The sequence below is a fragment of the Capra hircus genome, chromosome 22 (genome assembly GCF_001704415.2).
Source record: "Capra hircus breed San Clemente chromosome 22, ASM170441v1, whole genome shotgun sequence".
NCBI classification, from domain to species: domain Eukaryota; kingdom Metazoa; phylum Chordata; class Mammalia; order Artiodactyla; family Bovidae; genus Capra; species Capra hircus.
In genome coordinates this window covers 16,386,694-16,405,333 of record NC_030829.1, presented here as the reverse complement: position 1 = coordinate 16,405,333, position 18,640 = coordinate 16,386,694, and the positions used below count along the sequence as shown (strand labels likewise).

Sequence of the window (18,640 nt, the reverse complement as noted above, 5' to 3'; positions counted from 1 at the left end):
AAGCATGGAGGCGGGATGACAGGAGTGGACATGACAACTGCTGAGATGCAGACGTGGGGGTAATGCAAGCATGGTGAGCAGGAGTGTGAGGGAGGCAGCAAGGGAGAAGCTGGAGAGGTGGGTTGGACCAGAGCCCAGTCACTAGGAGCCACAAAAGCACCCTAGAAAGCTCCTCTGTCAACTACAGCAAGTGGTGGAGGAGAGCAATCGCGTGCCACATGCATGGGGAGGAGGGGCCCGCCTGGGGACGACCCTTCTCAAGCCCAGCCTGATGGCTAAGATGGTCCTCTTTCTTGCAGGGATCACGGAAGGAGACCCGAGTCCAGCTGTCAGGCTCAGGAGAGCTGAGAGGGCTCTCAGACATGGAAGCCCCGAGGGATTGGAGTTCGGTGAGCATCACACTTGAAGCTACTCACGGAATGAAGGTGCAGGCAACGAACAGACGATTTTGACTGACATTCACATGATATAAGATACAAAGCACTCAACATCACAGTAATCTAAGTCTATGCCCCAACCACTAACACCGAAGAAGCTGAAGTCGAATGATACTATGAAGACCTAGAAGTCCTTCTAGAACTAACACCAAAAAATAAAAAGATGTCCTTTTCATTACAGGGGACTGGAATGCAACAGTAGGAAGTCAAGAGATACCTGGAGTAACAGGCCAGTTTGTCCTTGGAGTACAAAATGAAGCAGGGCAAGGCTAACAGAGTTTTGCCAAGAGAACACATTGGGTCATAACAAACACTCTCTTCCAACAACACAAGAGATGAGTCTACACATGGACATCACTAGATGGTCAACACCGAAATCAGATCGATTATACTGCAGCAAAAACAAGACCTGGACCTTACTGTGGCTCAGATCATGGACTCCTTATTGCCAAATTCAGACTTAAATTGAAGAAAGTAGGGGAAACCACTAGACTATAAAGGTATGACCCAAATCAAATCCCTTATGATTATACAGTGGAGGTGATAAATAGTCACGGGATTAGATCTGATAGGGTGTCTGAAGAACTAAGGATGGAGGTCCAGAACACTGTACAGGAGGCAGTGACCAAAATCATCCCAAGGAAAAAGAAACGCAAGAAGGCAAAGTGGCTATCTGAGGAGGCTTTACAAATAGCTGAGGCAGGAAGAGAAGTTAGAGACAAAGGAGAAAGGGGAACATAGACCTACCTGAAAGCAGAGTTCCAGAGAATAGCAAGAAGAGACAAGAAAGCCTTCCTAAGTGAACAATGCAAAGAAATAGAGGAAACCTATAGAATGGGAAAGACTAGAGGTCTCTTCAAGAAAATTAGAGCTACCAAGGGAACATTTCATGCAAGGATGAACACAGTAAAGGACAGACCTAGGTAAGGACCTAACAAAAGCAGAAGATATTAAGAAGAGGTGGCAAGAATACACAGAAGAACTATACAAAAAAGGTCTTAATAACCCAGATAACCATGATGGTGCGGTCACTAACCTAGTCAGACATCCTGGACAGTGAAGTCAAGTGGGCCTTAGGAAGCATTACTATGAACAAAGTTAGGGGAGGAATTTCAGCTGAGCTACTTAAAATCCTTAAAATGATGCTGTTAAAGTGCTGCACGCAGAAAGTCAGTAAATTTGGAAAGCTCAGCAGTGGCCACAGGACTGGGAAAGGTCAGTTTTCATTGCAATCCCAAAGAAGGAAAATGCCAAAGAATGTTCAAACTACTATACAATTGTGTTCATTTTATATGCAAGTAAGGTTATACTCAAAATCTTTCAAGCTAGGCTTTGGCAGTACATGAACTAAGAACTTCCGATGAACAAATTGCCAACACTGGTTGTATCATAAAGAAAGGAAAGGAATTCAAGGAAAACCTCTACTTCTACCTCACCGACCACACTAAAGCCTTTACATGGTTCACAACAAATTGTGGAAAATTCTTAAAGAGATGGGAAGACCAGACCACCTTACCTGTCCTGAGAAACCTGTATGTGGGTCAAGAAGCAACAAAACTGGACATGGAACAAGGACTGGTTCAAAATTGGGAAAGGAGCATAACAGGCTATATTGTGTCACCCTGCTTATGTGCCAGCGGCAGCCTGTTCATTCAAAGGCCTATGAAGGCCTGGTGCCCAAATGAGAAGACAAGAACAGCTCACGGCTCATCACGATCACTCACTCACTCCAAGGATTCCACCCAAGATACTAACTTCAAGCAAGATACTAACCTCAACAGGATACTAACCTCAACCTCAAGCAGCTCCCGCTGGATTAGTCCAAAGTAAGCTTTAAATCTCAAGAATCAGACTGCCTACTGTCCAGGTCACAGCCTAACCCCTGGTACGCAGATACAATGAAACAAGGAGAAGCTGGCCTATGACTCGAGATGCGAGAGGCAAAAAAAATCACACCTCTGCAGAAGTGGGGAGCCAGTTTCAGAATTCTCAGCTTCGGAGGAATGCCCAAAACGTTTCGTTCAGTCTTCCCTTCTACTCAAGATATCCCAAGTTCCCAAGGTTTTTTTTTTTTTTTTTTTTTCCTTTTAGTTGCTGCAACTAATCCCCGTGCCGCAACTAACACCTGGCGCAAAGACAAAGATTTTTACCAGCGAGAGATGGGCAACAGGCTTCTCACATTGAGTCACGTGGAAAGTAGTGTTCAGGCAAAAGGGCTTAAAATGAGAGAGTGCAGGTAGGTGTGCGTCTTCCTCAAAAGAAGACTATCCCAATTGGAGAGAAGATTTTACGTTCCAGCTAAAAGAACAAGCCTCAGTCCCCGAAATCTCTTCCCACCTACAATGGATGAAGATTTGGCGACTTCGAGTCGACATATACTCTCCTGCTCCCGCTTTCTGCAGCTCCAGGCAGCGGACGAGGCGATTCTCGGCGTCCCCAGCCCCACTTCAGCCCCGCCCCCCGCCCCCGCAGCTAATCCCAAGCGGCCTTCGGCCTTCCTGCCACGTGTGCGACAGACACCAGGCTGGATCGAGAGCTCAGCGATTGGACGGCAGCCCCACGTGGCGGGACGCTCGCGTTTGTTCGGTGGCCAATAGAGGCTCAGCGAGGGCCTCGAGGGGCGGTCGCCGGCAGAGACGCCGGGAGCCTTGCCCCCGGGTATGCTGCTTTCCGCGTTAGGTTTAACTGCGCAGAACACTCCTGGCCAGATGTATGAGGTCGACTGTGGCACTGTGCTTGCTGTTGTGGAATAACTCTTCGTGGCCTAGCAGTTTGAATCCTTGTCGTTCGGTGTCAATACGGGCTTTCCTCCCAGGTGTCGCCCCACATCTGTTCAATCAGACTGAAGACTCCATGCGCCTTAGATATGCTTGGGCACAGAGTGCCAGAGACCTGCAGACTCAGCAAGAAAGCGGACTTGGGTTAAGGCTTCTGACAATTCAAAAGGCCCAGATGTCCCCGTGCCCAATATTGTGAGCAGCTCATTACCGATGCTACAAATGTTTTGAGTGATAAGATAAAATTAAGAAACTTACTAATATCATGATGTTAACTAGAGCACCCTGAACTGGGACTGTGGAGGGCAAGGAATACCTTATCCCACATTTATTTAAAAAGCAATGAAAACAAACCTCAGAGATGGCTTATAGACAAAAGATGACCCATTGAGTTCTGGGAGACCCACTCGAACTCTCCCTCAACTTCAGGGGTCAAAGTCACAAATTTAAGAGGCTGCAGGGGCCAGGGAGAGGATATGAGTGTGCAAAATTCCCCAAACCGGTTACAGTGAGTCAGGAAGGATGGGTGTGGCCTGTGATGACCTAGGGAGTGAATGTCTTGTGTCTTATGCTTTCTGTCCAACCTTCCCTCAGTCTCGTCTTCTCTTCACTCTGTCCATTTCTCAAACAAATGAGCTAATAATAATATATACTCTGGGCCAGGCCTGTTCCAGGCAGCAGAGTTGCCAGGATGACTTAAGGGCCTGGCATTCCTCCAGTTTTGGCTTTTTGCAAAACTCAGCTCTAACTCCGTCCTGAGCTGGCCTAAGGCTTTATCTCCTTTTCCTTGATCTGATTGACTTTATGTATTGAATTGTGGCCCCTAAAAAGACGTTTTGAAGTCTTCATCCCCAGTACTTGTGAATGTGACCTTATTTGGAAACGGAGTTTTCTCATCCTGCAGCGGCTTGAAGCAGGATTTCCGTTGCCAGCCAGAGTGCCATAGTTCCAGGCTGTAGCAGTAACCTTCATGGTAGTTGGAATCACTTTTATGGGGCATTTTTTCTGGCTTTTATGTGGCCAATCATCTTGCTTTGCCTGAAATGAGTATATACCAGGCAGAGCAAGGTATATACCTGGTGTATCTCAGGGGCCTTTCATGTGTGAGCACATGTCTCTTAGCCAAGATGGGTTCTAGGGAAGAGGCCTATGGGTAGGTTGATATCACTTAGATGAGGTGATGCCCCCTCCCTTTTGACCTCCGAGGTATGTATTCTCACTGACCTTGAGAATGAGAAATTCGAGGTCTCTTATCCGGGCAGGGCTCAACTCTTCTCTAAATCCTGCTACTTTGGAGTATCTGTCCACGGGGAACAATTCCAGCTGCTGAGCCTGGGGCCCATCTATCTCTTGCCTCAGAGTCATTGCAAATGTAGGCAAATTAAAGTCATTAGAGTGAGTCCTACTCTGACTAGTATTCTTAGAAGGACATATGTACACCTATGGCTGATTCATGTTGTTTGACAGAAAACAAAATTCTATAAAGCAATTACCCTCCATTACAAAATAAAAAGGAGACAGAGGTGGGAGAAAGCCACGTGGCCACAGAAGCAGAGACTGGAACCATACATCAAAGAACCAAGGGACCTTCTCCTGCCATTTGCCACCGAGGGCTGAGGCCTGCGGCCGCCGGCGGACAACATTTTCGAGATGGAAAACAGATTAGAGGCTGCCGGGATTAGGGAATATTTAAAGGATACTTCAAAGAAGATGAAAAGTGGGCTTATATTTGTAAAACTGGCTAACCCATTTTCAGGGGAAGGAGCCATTTACTTGTTCAATATGTGTCTACTGCAGCTTTTGAAATAAAAGTTTTCAAGGAAAAAAAAAACATTCTTGGTTTATAAATGAATCAGTTCCATCAGGAGGTGGTCTTCACTTTGCCACACCTATGGACCCACTGTTTCTGCTTCTCTACTATCTTATAAAGGCTGATAAAGAGGGGAAGTTTCAGCCCCTGGATCAAGTTGTGATGGATGACATGTTCCCAGATTGCATCTTGTTGCTGAAACTTCCTCAACTTGAGAAGTTACTTCGACACGTGACAGAAGAAAAAGTAATAGATATGAAGAAATACTACAAGTACAGCAAAGAGAAGACCTTAAAATGGCTAGAAAAAAAGGCTAATCAGACTATGGCAGCATTAAAAACCAAAAAGGTAAATGTCAGTGCCGGGGTACAGTCTACTGCATTCTTTTCTGGTGGCCAGGTTTCCAGGGACAAGGACGAGGATTATGTTAGTTATGCCCATGGTCTGTTATCTGATTATATCCCTAAACAATTAAGTGATGACATCTAAATATTTAAAGCTTCCAGAACCTCCAGCTTCAGTGCCGAACCCTCCATCAAAGAAAGCAAAGTTATCAGATTACACTAAGTTTAACTCCAAAGATTTCAAGACTGTAAAGGAAAACAGCAAAAGGACCGCAGCTCAGAAGGCTCTGGCTAAAGTTGACAAGAGTGGAATGAAAAGTATTGATTCCTTTTTTGGTGAAAAACATGTTAAAAAAAACTTAAGATTTGAACCTTTGAAAGTGAAATTGAGCAAAAATACCTGCCTTCTTCATGTCCCACCTTCATCCTTCCTCCTTGCTACTGTACTTCTGAAAACTTAATTACCACCTTTTGAAAAAAGATAGGATGAGGGCAATTTTCAGATTCACTCAAACATTTCTTCGAATTTTGTGTTTCCTGAATATGGGAAAAGTAATTGTGAAACATCATGGCTTATAGCCTTTGGAATTTATTTGACATCATGAAAAGTAATCAAGTGAGTAGGATTAACCTTTAGCATCACAAATTCCTCAATAAACTGACATGTGACAATGGAAAAAAAAACAACAAAAAACCAAGGGATGCCAAGGGTTGTTAGCAACACCACAAGAGAGGAATGAAACAGATTCTCCTCTGGAGCCCTCAGTCTTGACAACACCCTGACTTTGAACCTCCAGTCTCCAGAACTGTGCAAGAATAAATTTGTTGTTTTAAGCCATCCAGTCGTTGCAATAGCCCTGGGGAACAAATACAGATTGTTGATGAATAAATCAATCTAGAAAAGAAATGGAAAATTTTGGTAGAGCCATAATTGAGGATTTATAATGTGGTTAAAACATCTCAGAAAGCTGAGAACTGTTCTACCTGTTAAAAGTCAAGGCACAGTTATATGATTTTGAAGAGGGCTGTACATCAAACAATATATTATTGACAGTTTAGATAACTGAGAACTAAACACCATGTGATCCCTTATGAAATCAAAATGGAATATTATTTCAAGGAGTTGTCTTCCTGATGATAGAATATTGCTTTTTATGGTTGAGCAGCCATTTATGTCAATGGGGAAGGTTTGGCTGCCACACAATGCAGAATCAGGGCAAAAGATGTCAAAGAACAAAGATTTATTATATTTTTCTTGTCTTGCTATAAAATGTGACTTTTATTTCAGGAGGTGATAAGATTCACGTTTCTTTATTGCCAGCCTCACTGCACTACGTTCTCCCACCTCTAGTGCAGTCAGTGTCTGTATGTGACCTTACACTGAATTTTTGTTTGTTTTTCATTTCTGTCTCTTGGGGATTTACTAGTATTATCTGTTGAGAATTCAACCATGCATCAGTTTCTATTTTTTTATTTATTATTTTTGCTGCATCAGGATGTAGTTGCAGCACATAAGATCTTCCTGTGACATACAGGATCTTTCATTTTGGTGCAGGGACTCCAGAGCTCATGGGTTCACTAGTTGTGGCGCACAGGCTTAGCTGCCCCACAGCATGTGGGATCTTAGTTCTCTGACCCTGGTTTGAGCTAACGTCCCCAACATTGGAAGGTGGATTTTTAACCACTGGACCACTAGAGAAGTCCCTGCATTAATTTTCTAATTTTTTTTTTCTGCAGCATGACTGAGGTATAATTTACAAACTATAAAATTAACCTATAGTGCAGGTAGTTTCATTTTTAGCAATTTTATGGAGTTGTACAATCAGCTCCAAAAACCAGATTTACAACGTTTCCATAATATCCCAAAGTTTCCTTTTGCCCATACAGAAATTCCCACTCCCACCTCCATGCAACCAATTATTTGCTTTCTGTCACTTTTATGGACACTCACATAAATAGAATCATATGTGTTCTTTTGGGTCCCTCTTCTTTCACTTATTATTTTTTTCCCCCAAGGTTCATGCATATTGTAGTATATGGTTTTTTTTTTACATTTTACTGTTTATCATGTGTAGACACTGTTCAATATCATTAGTCTTTAGGAAAATATAAGTGATACACTACTTCACACCTGAGAAGATGACTACAGTAAAAACCTGACAATAACAAGTGTGGGTAAAGATGTGGAGAAACTGGAACACCCTACTGGTGGAAACATAAAAAAGCACAGTCGAACGGTACATTTAGAAAACAGGCAGTATCTTTGAAAGTTAAACACACACTCACCAGATGACTCAGCGATTTCACCTCTAGGTATCTCAAGAGATGTGAAACGTATTTTCACACCAAGACTTACATGGAAGTATTTATAGCAGCATTATTCTTAGTAGCTTCCAACTGCCAACAGTTCAACTTATAACTGAGCAGGACTCTAAAGGGCCTTCCGAGGATAGACCCTTCCTCTGCTTTAGCTCCTCCCTAAGTACCTAGATAATAGGATCTGATGGCATATTTCCTGAGGTGCTTTATAGATGCCAAACCCCCTGCTAAATGGAAGGAATTAATGACCATGAGTGCATAGCCCCCGACCTTCTGGCATCTAAGGATTGATAATGTGATGTGATAGGACCCTGTTACCTCACTATCAGTCAATCAGGGTTCCATTCAGTCAGTCGCTCAGTTGAGTCTGACTCTTTGCGACCCCATGAACCGCAGCACGCCAGGCCTCCCTGTCCATCACCAACTCCTGGAGTTTACCCAAACTCATGTCCATTGAGTCGGTGATGCCATCCACCCATCTCATCCTCTGTCATCCCCTTCTCCTCCTGCCCTCAATCCTTCCCAGCATCAGGGTCTTTTCAAATGAGTCAGCTCTTCACATGAGGTGGCCAAAGTACTGGAGTTTCAGCTTTAGCATCTTTCCTTCCAATGATCACCCAGCACTGATCTCCATTAGGATGGACTGGTTAGATCACCTTGCAGTCCAAGGGACTCTCAAGAGTCTTCTCCAACACCACAGTTCAAAAGCATCAATTCTTCGGTGCTCAGCTTTTTTTATAGTCCAACTCTCACATCCATACATGACTACTGGAAAAACCATAGCCTTGACTAGATGGACCTTTGTTGGTAAAGTCATGTCTCTGGGTTTTTAATATGCTGTCTAGGTTGGTCATAACTTTCCTTCCAAGTGTTATGCCTGAGGTCCGATTTACCAAAACTGAGGGACTAAGACATCCACAGCAATGCAAACGTACAAAGGGGTTTATTGCTAGCTCGAGCTAGGGCTCAAGTCTCATCCAGCGCAGCGGAGTCTTGACGAGAGCCCCAAGCTCTGAATCACATCTACTTTTATACAGATGGTTCTTTGTTCCTGTAACAGCATAGCTGATTGGCTAAACCATACGTGCCCGCCGGACTTTTAAACCTGGCATCCCCATCTGGACTGGTGCGGGCGGGGTTTTCCTGATTGGCTCAGGCTGGGGCTATGGGGATTTCTTCTGATTGGTCGAGCTACACTGCCTGCGGGAGTTCCCAGTGCCTCAGCTTTCCTAGAGACTAAAACTCAGACCTTAGCCTGCCCCTTAGAGCCTATCTTGGCTCCAGTTTGGTCCTAACATTCCCCCCTGTCTTTTGATCATAGAGAGGAATCTTCCTCTTTATTTTGGGACAAGGCCTGATATTGTTGCCTGAGTATGAATAGCTGGACGGTATTGATACACTGTTTTATAAAGGTTACAAGCTTATTTAGGATACATGGGCCAAAGGTGAGTATTAATAATAGCACTATGAGAGGGCCCACCAGGGTGGAAATCAGCGTTGTCAACCACGGAGACTGTTGGAACCAGGATTCAAACCATCCCTGCTGGGCCTCTCGCTCTCTTTTTCGTTGGGCTAGCCCCTCCCTCACTCTGGCCATAGATTCTCTTACTACCCCAGTGTGTTCTGAGTAAAAACAACATTCTTCTCCCAGAGCCGCGCAGATTCCCCCTTGTTGTAGGAAAACCAGATCTAACCCCCTTCGATTTTGTAGGATAACCTCGGACAGGGAAGTTAGTGATTTTTCTAGGTGACTAATTGATTCTTCTATCTGTGTAATGTCTTCATCTACAGCTGCCTGCAAGGAAGTGAACCCTTGACCTTGGAGAGACAGGGCAGCTATCCCAGTTCCTGCTCTGGCAATCCCAAGACTGAACATGGTTGCTAATGTGATGGCCGTGATGGGCTCTCTCTTAACTCTGTTCCCTCCCAACTGATTTGTTGTCTCCCTAGCCCAATAGTTGTACATAACTTCTTCAGGGTGATATAAGATTTTGGGCATTACAGCCACCAATACACAAAACTCTTTACTCTGATTAAAAACTGATGCATGTAAACACGGAGTCAGCGTGGGTATGTGAACAGACCCACCATCCACCTGCCTCAGGCACAATCCAGTTTGTTTTATCTAATCTTGTGAGATTGGCCGTTTGGGCGCACAAGGGAGTTTTTTTAGGTGGAACTTTACCTAAGCAAAGTCCCCTTCCCAAAACGTCTCTCATAGTGAGACCGACCCTACGTTCTCCCCAGTGACATTGAGGTGGATCTGTGCTGTTGGACAGGTTTTAAGAAACATTTAAGCCTATTGCTTCATAAAAGGGAGGGTAGAGAGTATAACAGAGCCAACAGGAGTTAGCTGCATTTGGGTTAGACTGATTTAAGGTTGTAAAGGCTGCCTTAACTAGAGTCCATAATGGGTCTGACGTTTTTGAGTCAGGGATGGGGGTCGAGGAGCCAGGGGCCTCTGTCTCATTGTTCTGGTTCCCCGGTCGGGAGACAAAGGGCGTAGGGCTCAGTGTTGTAGCCCTCTGAGTCGGGTATGCCTTAGTTACTTTCTGTGGTCCTGGATTCTCGACCTGATTAGGGCCTACACTTTGGATCTGGATGGGTTCCACTGTCTGGCTAATAACTAAAATCCCTCCAGGGTATGGGCCGGGCCACCTGACGTTGAGCTGGAAACCCCAAGATAGCCCGGAAACCCAAGACCTCTCCTGCTTAGCCAACTCCTGATCGAATATTATTTTCACCTGATCAATCTTGTGCCAGGGTGTGTTCTGGGCTCTGCCTTCGATTATGTCTAGGGGATCGGGCAGGGGATAGACAAACAAAAAGTTGACCAAGTCCCGGTTCCCTACCTCCCATTTCGCTGCCCCGTCAGTGGAGGTCACACAGCTCCAAGACTTAGAGAAGTAATGTTGTAGGCCCCCGCAAGTCCCCCAATTGTTTTTCATGTGTCCAGGGCATGCCCAGAATCCGTAGTCCCTCAGCCATGTTCCCTCCCAACCACTGTCGATCAGTTTCCCCAGGCTAAAGTACAGATCCGGCCACCAAGTGTTGGGGGGTGAATTCCGGTGGTCGAATTGAGTACCTCCCGAGTCAGTCCGTTCTGAGGTGTCCAGGTGATTTTGGCAGGCTGGTGCGGGTTGTGGCTGGCTGTCCCAGGAACGTAGAAGTAGGCCACTATCAGGAGGATCAAAGCGATACATCCGGGACCTGCTGCCGGATGAGCTTCAATTTTAGAGGATTTAAGAGATGTGGTGTCACCTTCCACTCTTCTCGGGCTGCCTCTTGTTCGTCTGGAGTGGCACGGCGTACGTGGTTACAGTGCACCAAGGGCCCAATGCCGTCGACCTTCAAGGCAGTGGGGGTAGTAAGAAGAACAACATAAGGCCCCTTCCACCTGGGTTCTAATGTTTTGGACTGATGTCGTTTGACCCAAACCCAGTCCCCCAGACCAATGTTGTGTGAAGGGATTGTCCCCTTCTCTTGGCCTTCATGGATTTCTTTGACCGAAGTCCAGATGTGCACATGCACCTTGCTTAAAGCCAGTATAGCTTCTTGGAACCGCTGCAACAAAGGGGGCGGCTTGATTTTTCCCTCAAAGGTAGGGCATATGGGATGGGGACCCCGATAAACAATTTCAAAGGGGGTCAGGTTCAACTTGTAGGGTGTATTACGCGCTCGGAAGAGAGCAAAGGGAAGGAGAGTCACCCAGTCCCCGCCAGTCTCTATTGCCAGTTTTGCCAAAGTTTCTTTTAGAGTCCAATTCATTCTTTCTACCTGCCCTGAACTTTGGGGATTGTATTTGCAATGCAGTTTCCACTTGGTCCCCAGGGCTGAGGCCAGTCCCTGAACAATTTGACTCACAAAAGCAGGTCCGTTATCAGAGCCAATAGTTACCGGCAGCCCAAACCCAGGCACTATCTCCTCTAGGAGCTTTTTAGCCACCATTACTACTGTTTCCCTCTTAGTGGGGTATGCCTCCACCCACCCAGAGAAAGTATCAACCAGAACAGGTAACGGTACCCATACTTGCCTGGCCTTACCTCCGTAAAATCTATCTCCCACTGTTGTCCTGGCCTCTCTCCCCGGTACCTTATACTCGTATGCTGTCCTTTTCCTGGTCTCATCATCTGGCACGCCTTGCAGGCACGGACTATGTCTTGTGTTGGGGAAACCGCAGACGCGCTGTCTGTAGAAGTGCTAGAGTCTTTTTCTCCCCTAGATGGGTGGTCTGATATAGGTGCGTGCAAAGGTGTCGACCCAAGTCAGCCGGAAGCAACAGGTTGTCATTTTGGTCCGATATCATCCATCTCCGCTCACAGGACGTTTGGTATTTTCTTGAATCCAATTCAGATCAGAGGAGGAATACTCGGGGGTCGGGGGCAGGGTTCCCATTCCTGGGGGTGGCAATCCCACAGTCAGTATGTTGGCTTTGCAGTCTCCGACAGCTGCCTCGCAAGCTGCCACATCGGCGGCACGGTTGCCTCGAGCCTTGATATCCTCTCCCTTTTGGTGCCCCGGGACATGTACTATGGACACTGCTCGAGGCCAGTGGACTGCTGCTAGGAGTCTGAAGATCTCAGGTAAGTTCTTAACTTCCTTTCCCTCTGCTGTCAAAACCCCCCGCTCTTTATATATTGGGCCCTGAATATGCACTGTGCCAAATGCATACCGGCTGTCGGTATAAATGGTGACCTTTTTTCCTTCCGCCCTTTCCAGTGCCTGTATCAAGGCTATTACTTCTGCTTTTTGAGCAGATGTTCCAGGGGGCAGAGCTTCAGCCCAGATAGCCCTTCCTGAGTCATCAACAATTGCTGCCCCTGCCCTTCTCTGTCCGTCTCTCACAAAACTCCTTCCATCTGTAAACCACACTAGTTCACTGTCTTTTAAGGGCACGTCTTTTAGGTCTTTAAGTATGGCTGCCACATCTGCCAATATCTCACCACAATTGTGGAGGGGGCCGTCTTGCTCCGGGGCGGGCAGGAGAGTGGCCGGGTTCAGGAAGCAGGGCGTCTGAAAGTGTATCTGGGGGGTATCCAGCAGCAAGGCCTGGTAATGGGTCAAGCGGGCATTGGAGATCCACTTACCCGGTGGCTGCTTGAGAATCCCTTCAATGGCATGGGGAGTGTAGACCAGGAGCCGCTGTCCATAGGTTAACTTGTTGGCATCATGGACCAGGAGAGCAGTGGCTGCAGTGATTCGGAGGCAGGGTGGCTGCCCAGCGGCCACCGGGTCCAGTCTTTTTGAGAGGTAGGTTACGGGTCGCCTCCAAGGCCCCCATTGTTGTGTCAGGACTCCCTTTCCTACTCCCTGTTTTTCATCCACAAACAGTTGAAAAGGCTTAGATGGGTTAGGGAGAGCAAGGGCCAGGGCTTCTAGCAGAGCCTGCCGGAGTTCTTGAATTGCCTGTCTCATTGGCTCTGTCCAAGTCCAGTTTTTACTCTCCCTACTTCCTTCATATAGTGGCCGGGCCTTTTCAGCGAACCCCAGGATCCACAGCCTGCAGTACCCAACAGTCCCAAGAAACTCTCTCACCAAGCGGGGAATTGCTGGCTCGGGGATCTGCAAAATAGTCTCCTTCATGGCCTGTGTTAGCCATCTCCGCCCCTGCTTTATCTTATACCCTAAGTAAGGTACCTCCTGTCTAGCTATTTGGGCTTTTTTCGCACTAGCCCTGTATCCTAATGTCCCCAGTCTGGAGGAGGTCACCTGTTGCCTCTAGGCATGCCCCCTGGGTAGCAGCAGCCAACATAAGGTCATCCACATACTGCAACAGCACATCGGGGTGATCAGCCTGGTACTCACGGAGGTCTTCACCCAAGGCCTCGTTGAACAACGTTGGTGAATTTTTGAATCCCTGTGGGAGGCGAGTCCAGGTTAGCTGTCCTGTGGTTTGGCAGTCCTCGTCGGCCCATTCGAAAGCGAAGATCTCTTGGCTTTTAGGGGCCAGAGGCAAACTGAGAAAAGCATCTTTCAGATCCAGAACTGTGTACCAGACACAGTCCGGCAGCAGGCCACTCAAAAGAGTGTACGGATTGGGGACCATGGGATGAATGTCACTCACCCGCTTGTTGACCTCACGAACATCCTGGACTGGCCTAAAATCCATTCCCCTAGGCTTTCTCACCAGTAGTAGGGGGGTATTCCATGGGGATCAACACCTGAGAATTCCTGCCTTCAGGAGCCGTTGTATGTGTGGCGCGACTCCTCGTCGGGCCTCCTGACTCATGGGGTGTTGCTTCACCCGTATAGGGGTGGCATCCGCTTTCAGTTCAACAATAATGGGCGGGGGGGTCTCTGTTTCGCTAGTCCTACCCCTGCCGTTTCTGCACAGGCCAAAGGATATTTTTGAATCCAAGGTTGCATGGTAGGGTCCACAGCCGGGGGAGGCAGGGGGGTCCCGGCTGGTACAGTTGGTATTCATTTTCCAGTGCGAGGGACAGGATGTGAACTGGATGTCCGGTCCCATCCGTAACCGATATCCTCCCGTGGGTGAAGTGGATCTGCGCATTGACCTTGGATAACAGATCCTTTCCTAGCAAGGGTACTGGGCACTCCGGTATCACTAGAAAGGAGACACTTGCTGGGTCCCTAAGTCCACCTGAATAAGTTTAGTAGTCCAGCAATATCGTTTTGTCCCAGTGGCTCCTTGTACCCAGCTAGTCTTTTTGGACATTGGTCCCTCTTTGCGACTGAGGACCAAGTACTGGGCTCCTGTATCTACCATGAAGCCGACCAGTTTCCCCTCCACATAAATAGTTACCCAGGACTCGGGGAGGGGTGCCGAGTCTTGACTCCCCTAATCACTATTTTCTCCTGCATATAAAACGTGGGCTCCCGGGGAGGGTGCCTCTCTCCTGGGCGGTCCCCCCACTCCGTTTCTTTTAGGACACTCATTCTTCCAATGTCCCTGCTCTCTGCAATATGCACATTGGTCCTTTTTCAGCGCCTGCCTGGCTGGTCTCCCTTTATCGTTTAACCTGGTGTCCTTAGTTCCCTGGGGATCGGGCCCGTCTGGTCCCCGCCAAGAGAATCTGAGCCAGTTCTCTCTGATTCTTCCAGTTCTCTTCGGCCCTATATTCCCTTTCTCCCCGTCTGATCCGTTCTTCCCTCTCCTCGGGAATCTCCCTATTATTAAAAACGCTTTCTGCCGCCCTCACTAGGTCTTGTATTGATTGCTCCCCTAGCCTGTCTATTTTCTGCAACTATCTCCTGATGTCCGGGGCTACCTGATTCACAAATGCTAGTACAACGGCCGCGCGTGATTCATCGGCCTGTGGGTCCATGGGGGTGTATTGTCTGAAAGTTTCCATTAACCTCTCTAGGAAGGCTGCCGGGCTCTCGGTTCCTGTCTAACCAAATTTACCTTGACCAAATTCATTGGTTTCCTGGCGGCTGCTCGGAGGCCAACCATAAGAGTCTGGCGGTACACTCGGAGACACTCCCTACCTTCAGCACACTCGAAATCCCAGTGGGGTCGCATCAGTGGAAATCCCTCATCAATCAAATTAGGCTGCATGGTGGGTCTTCCATCTACCCCTGGAACGTTTTTCTATGCTTCCAACAGAATCTGTTCGCGTTGTTCTGTGGCGAAGAGCACCTGTAAAAGCTGCTGACAATCATCCCAAGTGGGGCTATGAGTGAATAGGATAGATTCTAGAAAGTCAATGAGGCCCGGGGGTTTTTCTGAGGATGAAGGGGTCTGAGTTTTCCAATTATACAGATCCCTAGTGGAAAAGGGCCAGTATTGGTATGTTCGTTCTCCATCCGGGCGGGCCGGCCCCGCCCGAACGGGGAACACCTGGACTGTTGAGGTGGGGGCCTCTGGGTCACCATTGTCTGCCAAGCCAAGGACCCCCCTGGTCCTTCCTCGAATCCCTTGAGCAGGGCCCCCTTCCTTGTTTGGGGCCAAAGGTTCAGTGTCTCTTTGTGTTCCTCTAGAAGATATCTGCAGTACCTGAGCGAGTAAAGGCGGGTGTACATAGGGGGGTGGGGAGAGATCGGTTTCCTGGTCAATTAGGTTAGGATATAGTGAGGATTCCTGGAATACTGGCTTCGCCCGGCCATCGCGATCTTTATGCTCTTCCCCTTTAGATGCCTCCACGACAAATACCTGTGGAATTGATGAAGTGGGGGGAGGGGGAATGAAGGGTTTCAGCCAGGCTGGTGGATTTTCCACCAGATCCTGCCAGACTAAGATGTAGGGTGTCTAGTCTGGATGTCCAGAAGGGCTGGGAGCGAGCACCTTTTCCTTAATGGCCTGGATGGTAGGCAGGCTAAAAGTCCCCTCTGGCGGCCATCTGACATTAAGAGAGGGCCATTTAGAAGAGCAAAAAGTTATCAACCTGCTCTTTTTCACCAATAATGATAAGTTTTGTGCCCTAGATTTGAAATCAGAAAAGTGGTTAGTCATGATGGATAACAGAGTAGAAGCTCCCTGACCCATAATCACAGGGTCAATTACAGGAAACAAAAGGAACACACCGAGAGCAGAGACAATGCCGGCACACACAAAGACGCGACAACCGGAGGACAAACAGACGTCGACCGAGAACACAACACTAGGTTTCCTTTGGGCCCCCTGAGTTTTCTTGCCTCCTAAAGTTACCTTACTGAAGGGCGTCCACTGCCCACCAGATTCGGGATCGAGGGAGCAGCACTCTCCCTCTCCCCTGCAAAGCCAGCTGCCTTCCAGTGCGTCTGCTGGGCCTCGGCCTTACGCTAGCTAGGGCGACTAACCCGCCCCTGACCAGACCTGACACCGGCGTTCGGATACCTTTCCTCTAAGTGAGGATACCCCTTCTGCCAGGAGGGAGTTATTCTTCCCAGTTAAAAGGATCCCGGACGAGCCCCCAAATGTTATGCCCAAAGTCCGATTTCCCAAAACTGAGAGAATAAGACATCCACAGCAATGCAAACGCACAAAGGCATTTATTGCTAGCTCGAGCTAGGGCTCAGGTCTCATTCAGTGCAGTGGAGTCTTGACGAGAGCCCTGAGCTCTGAATCATATTTACTTTTATACAGATGGTTCTTTGTTCCTGTAACAGCATAGCTGATTGGCTAAACCGTAGGCACCCATGGGACTTTTAAACCTGGCATCCCCATCTGGACTGGCACGGGCGCGGTATTCCTGATTGGCTCAGGCTGGGGCTACGGGGATTTCTTCTGATTGGTCGAGCTACACTGCCTGCGGGAGTTCCCAGTGCCTCAGCTTTCCTAGAGACTAAAACTCAGACCTTAGCCTGCCCCTTAGAGCCTATCTTGGCTCCAGTTTGGTCCTAACACAAGGAGTAAGCGTCTTTTAATTTCATGGCTGCAGTCACCATCTGCAGTGATTTTGGAGCCCCCCAAAATAAAGTCAGCCACTGTTTCCACTGTTTCCCCATTGATTTGCCATGAAGTGATGGGACCAGATGCCATGATCTTCGTTTTCTGAATCAACTTGAGCTTTAAGCCAACTTTTTCACTCTCCTCTTTCACTTTCATCAAGAGGCTCCTTAGTCCTTCTTCACTTTCTGCCATAAGGTTGGTGTCATCTGCATATCTGAGGTTATTGATATTTCTCCTGGCAATCTTGATTCCAGCTTGTGCTTCCTCCAGCCCAGCATTTCTCATGATGTACTCTGCATAGAAGTTAAATAAGCAGGGTGACAATATACAGCCTTGACGTACTCCTTTTCCTATTTGGAACCAGTCTGTTGTTCCATGTCCAGTTCTAACTGTTGCTTCCTGAGCTGCATACAGGTTTCTCAAGAGGCAGGTCAGGAGGTCTGGTATTCCCATCTCTTTCAGAATGTTCCAGTTTATTGTGATCCAAACAAAGCCTTTGGCATAAGTCAATAAAGCAGAAATAGATTGTTTTTCTGGAACTCTCTTGCTTTTTTGATGATCGGGTGGATGTTGGCAATTTGATCTCTGGTTCCTCTGCCTTTTCTAAAGCCAATCAGAAAATGGGGCACAAACTGACCACAAACCCTGGGACCCCTCTCCCTCACCTTACCTTTAAAAATGCTTTGCTGAAATCTGTAGGGGAGTTGGTGCCCTGCAATGAACGCTACACCTTTCTTCACCACAACCTGGTGTCAGTGGATTGGCTTTACTGCGTACGGAGATGTGGGTGAGCTAACCTAAGTTTGGTCTGGTAACAAAATGTCTGCTGAGAGGGAAGTAAATAAAATGTGGCTTGTCTACAAAACGGAACATTCAGTTCAGTTCAGTCCAGTCCCTCAGTCATGTCTGACTCTTTGCGACCCCATGAATCACAGCATGCCAGGCCTCCCTGTCCATCACCAACTCCCGGAGTTTACTCAAACTCATGTCCATCGAGTCGGTTACTCCCAATAAATAAAAAGTGCTGATACACAGAAGTTCTTTAAGGGTGTTACAGAGTCCAAGCTTGTTCTGCTCGCTGCATGACAGACTAAGTAACCAAGGGATGATGTGTTGAGGCAAGGAATATGATTATTTGGAAAGCCAGCAGATTGAGATGATGGAAGACTAATGTCTCAAAGCAACCATCTTATCAGGGTCTGGATGCCAGGTTTTTTTTTATAGAACAGAGTGGGGGAGGTGAAGAAGTAAAGTTAAAAGGCCATTATTCTGGCAAATATCTCTTGGAATGGCCAGCCCTGGATGTGTTAATTCCTTCCTTTCTGTAGTCATCCACAGGTAGACAAGATCCTGAACAAAGGCATTTTGGTTTAACATTCAGGCCAGAGGGACAGGGTTCTCTGAGGCAGGCTATTATGTATGGACAATATCCTTTCAGTGAACAAAACTAACGGGAAGCAAAGGTTAAAGTGAAAGAAACAGATCCAATATGGAGTCAATTCTTTCCTGTAATAAGGGCAGGGTTTCTGTTGGCTTTGATCACTGATGACCAGTGCCTGGCATATAGTAGCTGCTCAGTAAGTATATATACTCAATAAGTATATGATGAATGAACACTATAA

General features: G+C 47.2%; 1 pseudogene; it reads left to right on the top strand.

The window, feature by feature from the left end:
- On the top strand, positions 4,904–5,829 carry LOC102182353 (annotated as a pseudogene).